This window comes from Salvelinus alpinus, unplaced genomic scaffold, assembly GCF_045679555.1.
Source record: "Salvelinus alpinus unplaced genomic scaffold, SLU_Salpinus.1 scaffold_40, whole genome shotgun sequence".
Taxonomy (NCBI): domain Eukaryota; kingdom Metazoa; phylum Chordata; class Actinopteri; order Salmoniformes; family Salmonidae; genus Salvelinus; species Salvelinus alpinus.
Genome location: NW_027255981.1, coordinates 2,725,140 through 2,730,625, shown reverse-complemented (window position 1 = coordinate 2,730,625; position 5,486 = coordinate 2,725,140). Strand labels below are relative to the sequence as shown.

At 53.0% G+C, this 5,486-nt stretch overlaps 2 protein-coding genes across 2 annotated transcripts in view; one reads left to right on the top strand and one right to left on the bottom strand.

Annotated features, from left to right (window-relative positions):
• Nucleotides 1–5,486, bottom strand: part of LOC139567014 (zinc finger protein 180-like) — a 740,647-nt gene that overhangs the window by 445,751 nt on the left and 289,410 nt on the right. The gene's annotated exons all lie outside the window — the stretch shown is intronic.
• LOC139567006 (zinc finger protein 180-like) overlaps nt 1–5,486 on the top strand; it is a 497,856-nt gene that overhangs the window by 400,653 nt on the left and 91,717 nt on the right. The window lies entirely within an intron of this gene.

Genomic DNA, 5,486 nt, shown 5'->3' with positions numbered 1-5,486 from the left:
CCCAATGACTGACCAATCAACAGACTCTTGGTCCCTTTTAGTATTTGTTAATGAATAGAATACAGTATATACATGTGAGATGAGTAATACATAGACTAAGATACAGTAGAATAGGATAGAATACAGTATATACATATGAGATGAGTAATGCAAAATATGTCAACATTATTAAAGTGACTAGTGTTCCATTTTTAAAGTGGCCAGTAATTCCAAGTCTATGAATATAGGCAGCAGCCTCTAATGTGCTAGTGATGGCTTTTTAACAGTATTTAACAGTCTGATGGCCTTGAGATAGAAGCTGTTTTTCTGTCTCTCGGTTCCAGCTTTGATGCACCTGTACTGACCTCGCCTTCTGGATGATAACGGGGTGAACAGGCAGCGGCTCAGGTGGTTGTTGTCCTTGATGATCTTTTTGGCCTTCCTGTGACATCGGGTGCTGTAGATGTCCTGGAGGGCAGGTAGTTTGCCCCCGGTGATGTGTTGGGCAGACCGCATCACCAGAGGGGGGGGGGGGGGGGGGTGCAGTTGCGGGCAGTGCAGTTGCCGTACCAGGCGGAGATACAGCCTGACAGGATGCTCTCAATTGTACACCTGTAAAAGTTTGTGAGGGTTTTAGGTGCCTAGCCAAATTTCTTCAGCCTCCTGAGGTTGAAGAGTTGCTGTTGCGCCTTCTTCACCACGTTTCTGTGTGGGTGGACCATTTCAGTTTCTCAGTGATGTGTACAACGAGGAACTTTCCACCTTCTCCACTGGATAGGGGGGTGCTCCCTCTGCGGTTTCCTGAATTCCACGATCATCTCCTTTGTTTTGTTGACGTTGGGCGAGAAAATTTGAAGTGGGTCTAGGGTATCAGGTAAGGTAGAGGTGATATGATCCTTGACTAGTCTCTCAAAGCACTTCATGATGACGGAAGTGAGTGCTACGGGGCGATAGTCATTTAGTTCAGTTACCTTTGCTTTACCAGCTCCCGAGTGGCGCTACGGTCTAAGGCACTGCATCTCAGTGCAAGAGGCGTCACGAGGCGTCCCTGGTTCGAATCCAGGCTGAATCACATCAGTGATTGGGAGTCCCATAGGGACGCACAATTGGCCCAGCATCGTCCGGGGTTTGGCTGGGGTAGGCCGTCATTGTAAATAAGAATTTGTTCTTAACTGACTTGCCTAGTTAAATAAAAATATATATTGGGTACAGGAACAATGGTGGACGTCTTGAAGCATGTGGGGACAGTAGACTGGGATAGGGAGAGATTGGGGTTTATATATATATTGGGTACAGGAACAATGGTGGACAACTTGAAGCATGTGGGGACAGTAGACTGGGATAGGGAGAGATTGAATATGTCCGTAATATGTCTCATAGCAACGGGTCTGAATACTTATGTAAATTAAGGTATTTCTGTTTTTTATTTGTAATAAATTTCCGATAATTTCTATAAGCTGCTTTCGCTTTGTCATTACGGGGTATTGTGTGTAGATTGATGAGGAACATTTTCAATTTAATCAATTTTAGAATAAGGCTAAGGTAACAAAATGTGTAAAAAGCCAAGGGGTCTGAATACTTTCCGAATGCGCTGTAAACTAAAGTATTTTTTATTTATTATTAAGTACATTTAAAATGAACTTTGTCTAAAAATAAGATATTTCCTCAACTGCGTTTCCCACTCCAGTCAGCAGACGGCGATGTGCGTCTTTCAGGCGATGCTGCCAGCGTAACGTATTGTAACGACCCGGTATTGTGTTCTGTGTTTGTGGGTGTGTTATGGTTCTCATGGCTACTAGCAGGGGTTAAATATGTCAGGACAGATGGAAAGGTTGGGGGGGTATGATGGGTAATCCCGCGGGATTTGGAAATGCATAAATAGGGATTACTGTCTCATCTTTATTTCGTTCTGTTCGGGGCCTTGATCTGTTCCTATGAGAGTGACCCTTAACTCGACAGGGTAACATTGTGTACGTTCGGCATTTAGCGGCGTGGGCTGTGGCCGGAACAATAGCCCAGTTTAGGAATAAACCTGTGTTCTGACCTGCACACCTAGAGTCCGTCTCTTTTCCAGTTATGACCCAGCCGGGTCATTACATTGGTGTCAGAAGTGCTTTCGAACTACGGGATAGAGACTAGGCGAGTTAGCTGTTCAGTACAGGCCGGGTTGGCTTTAGCGTGACTCGCATCTACGGTCATGATGCTTGGGGCGAGGCGGAAAATTAAGGAAGAGTCGGACAAAGTGTCCGTTGTGGGCTCGGGGGTACCCGGTCGGGAGGGTCAGGCGGCGACTGCCATAGGGAAGCTGGAGAGCCACATGGCGGGAGTTAAATTGTCAGTCAGCAAGATGGCAGAACTGGCGGGTTTTCCTTCACATCGCTCGAGAGCAGACGTCACGGCGACGGGGATATCGACGTCACCGGGTGCGGAAATGGCTGGGCCTGCATATGTAAACAGAGATGGCAGCGACCTATTGCCATTAGCCACGGTAGCGGCTAAACTACCAAAGTTCAATGGACAAGGTAAATGTGAAGTTTTTTTCACTCAATTCGAGTTGTTGGCTAGAGCCGGGAGGTGGTCTGACGAGACGAAAGCGTTACAGCTTGCCCTGAGCCTGGTAGAGGAGGCGTCGGAATGCCTGCTAACGCTAGCCCCGGACGAGAGGGGCGACTACGGTGCGCTAGTGGAGGCATTGGGGGGCCGTTTCGGCAGCAACGCGCAGCCCAACATGCTGCGGATTGAACTGAGTAACAAAAAGAGACTTCAGGGGGAATCATTAAAGGCGTTGGCAAGTGGTATTCTGAGCCTGACCAGGCGGGCTTATGCAACTATGCCGATTGGGGTGCAAGACGAGCTGGCACGGGACAGTTTTATTAGAGCGCTCTCTTCCACCGAACTGGGTAAGCATGTTCAGATGGCGGACCCACCATCTCTGCGGGCTGCAGTGGAGATAGCCAGGAAGAGGGAGCTGATCTGGGGTGAGGGAGTGAGAGTGGAAGTCGCCAGTCAACCAGAGGTGAGAGCAGCGGTGGCTGGGGTGCCAGGGGTCACAAAACCAGAGTGGGTTGACGAGTTGGGCGGGCTAGTCAAGACTGCTTCGCTTGTCATGGAGAGGGGCTCCAGGCAACGTCGCAGTGTCAGCTCAACTCCTATTGTCTGCTGGGGTTGTGGCCAGCCTGGCCACATTCAGCGGTAGTGTGGCAGATTCCCCCGTCACCAGGGAAACGACAGCGGGTTCTCGCGCAGGGGGCAGCGCGGGCCCACCCCCCCCCGCCCCCGAACCCACTGTAAGCAAAGGAGGTACCCAGCAGCGCTGACAAGAGGGTGGGGACCTGCTCCCCCAGGGTGTAGCTGCCGCCGTGTTTCCTAGTCCGGTAGTTGTGGTGGGACGTACCACCGTTGGGGACTTCTGCAATGTCATCGTCAAGGTAGAGGGGGTGGAATGTTTGGCCCTGGTCAACACGGGCTCTACAGTAACCCTGGTGAGACCAGACATACTACCTGTTGGGGTGCGGGTGGAGCCGACCCTTGTCCAGCTACGGACTGTCACGGGGGAGCTAGCCCCCATGTTAGGGAAGTGTCAGCTATCTGTGACTGTGGGGGGGAGAACTGTGGGGTGTCCGGTGTGGGTAGCAGCGGTGCAGGACCCCTGTATACTGGGAATGGACTTTTTGAAAAACTGTGGGGCTCAGTTGGACTTAGCGTCGGGCACTTTGAGGCTGTCGGGGGGGCCCACAGTGGGAATGTCGCCTTCGGGAGGGCCAGCAGGGGGCAGGGCTGTCCCTCCGTCTTCCTCCAAGCTTGCAGAAACTCCACCGGTCATCCCGGCTGCTCCCTTGGTCGTTGTGCCATCCCAGCAGCTGTCTCCGGCGGCGACGGCCTTCACTCCCCATCATGGTGCAAGCACAGGCAGCCCAGTAGCCCAAAACACACTGGCTCCTTCATCCCATCAGCCCGACGGGGGGAAGGAGGAAGCTATCGACGCCGTCGAGGCTGTGTGGCTGAAGAACTGTCAGGGTCTGGATGAGGGACAACAGAGACAGTTAAAGCAGCTGCTGTTGGACTTTAAAGATAGCTTCGCTTGGGGGGAAGATGAGGTAGGACAAACGCACCTAGTTCAGCACGAAATAGACACTGGGGACGCCCGACCCATTAAAATTCGGCCCCGTCGTATTCCCCTTGCCAGGAGGGAAGCAGCAGACACAGCTATTGTTGACATGTTGCGGGCTGATTTCATTGAGCCATCAGATAGCCCATGGTCCGCGCCGGTCGTCATGGTGCCTAAGAAAGGGGGTAAACTTAGGTTTTGTGTTGACTACAGGGGCCTAAATTCTGTCACCACTAAAGACTCTTATCCCCTACCGAGGATTGATGAGTCGCTAGACCACGTGAGAGGGTCCTCGTGGTTCTCCTCCCTTGATCTGCGCAGTGGCTACTGGCAGGTGCCCCTCTCGCCAGGGGCACGTGAAAAAACGGCCTTCTCCACGGATAGGGGCCATTGGCAGTTCAAGGTGCTGTGCTTCGGGCTCTGTAATGCTCCTGCCACCTTTGAGAGGCTCATGGACAGAGTGCTGGCGGGGGTTCCGAGAGACGAGTGTGTTGTGTACCTAGACGACATATTGGTGCACGGCACATCGTTTGAGGGGGAACTGGGGGCAATTAGGCGAGTGTTGGAGAGGATCTCGGGGGCGGGGCTAAAATTACATCCGGGAAAGTGCCATTTCATGCAAAGGGAGGTGGCGTTCCTGGGGCATCAGCTGGGTGGTGAGGGCATCAGCACGATGCCAGACAAAGTAGAGGCTGTGAGGGGGTGGCCAGTTCCAGGGGGGAAAAAAGAGGTTAAGAGCTTCCTGGGGCTGGCATCCTACTATCGTAGGTTTGTGAAGGGGTTTGCGGGGGTAGCGGCTCCTTTGAACCACCTTCTCAAGGAGGACACTGTTTTTCAGTGGACCGAAGAGCACCAGCGGGCGTTTGAGGCCCTCAAATGTGCCCTGATGGAGGCCCCTGTCCTGGCCTCACCAGACCCGAACCGTCCGTTCATCCTGGACACCGACGCAAGCAATGAGGGTTTGGGGGCTGTGCTGGCTCAGCGTGGCCCTGATGGGGAACACGTAGTAGCTTATTAAAGCAGAACTTTTGATAAGGCTGAAAAACGCTACTGCGTGACAAGGAGAGAGCTTTTGGCTGTCGTGGCAGCAGTACGCCATTTCAAGTACTACCTGGGGGGCCTGCCGTTTGTGGTCCGGACGGATCACTCCGCCCTGCAGTGGCTTCTCTCCTTCAAGGAGCCAGAGGGTCAGATTGCCCGCTGGCTGGAGGAGCTGCAACCCTACGACTTCCAGGTGGAGCACAGAGCCGGCCTTCGCCACAGCAATGCAGACGCCTTGTCCCGCCGCCCGTGTGCTGAGGATGGCTGTGGGTACTGTGCCAAACGGGTGGAGCGAGAGAGAGAACTGTGCAGGGAGGAGGGAGTCACCGCCACGGTGAGTCAGCTGAGTGTGACAGAG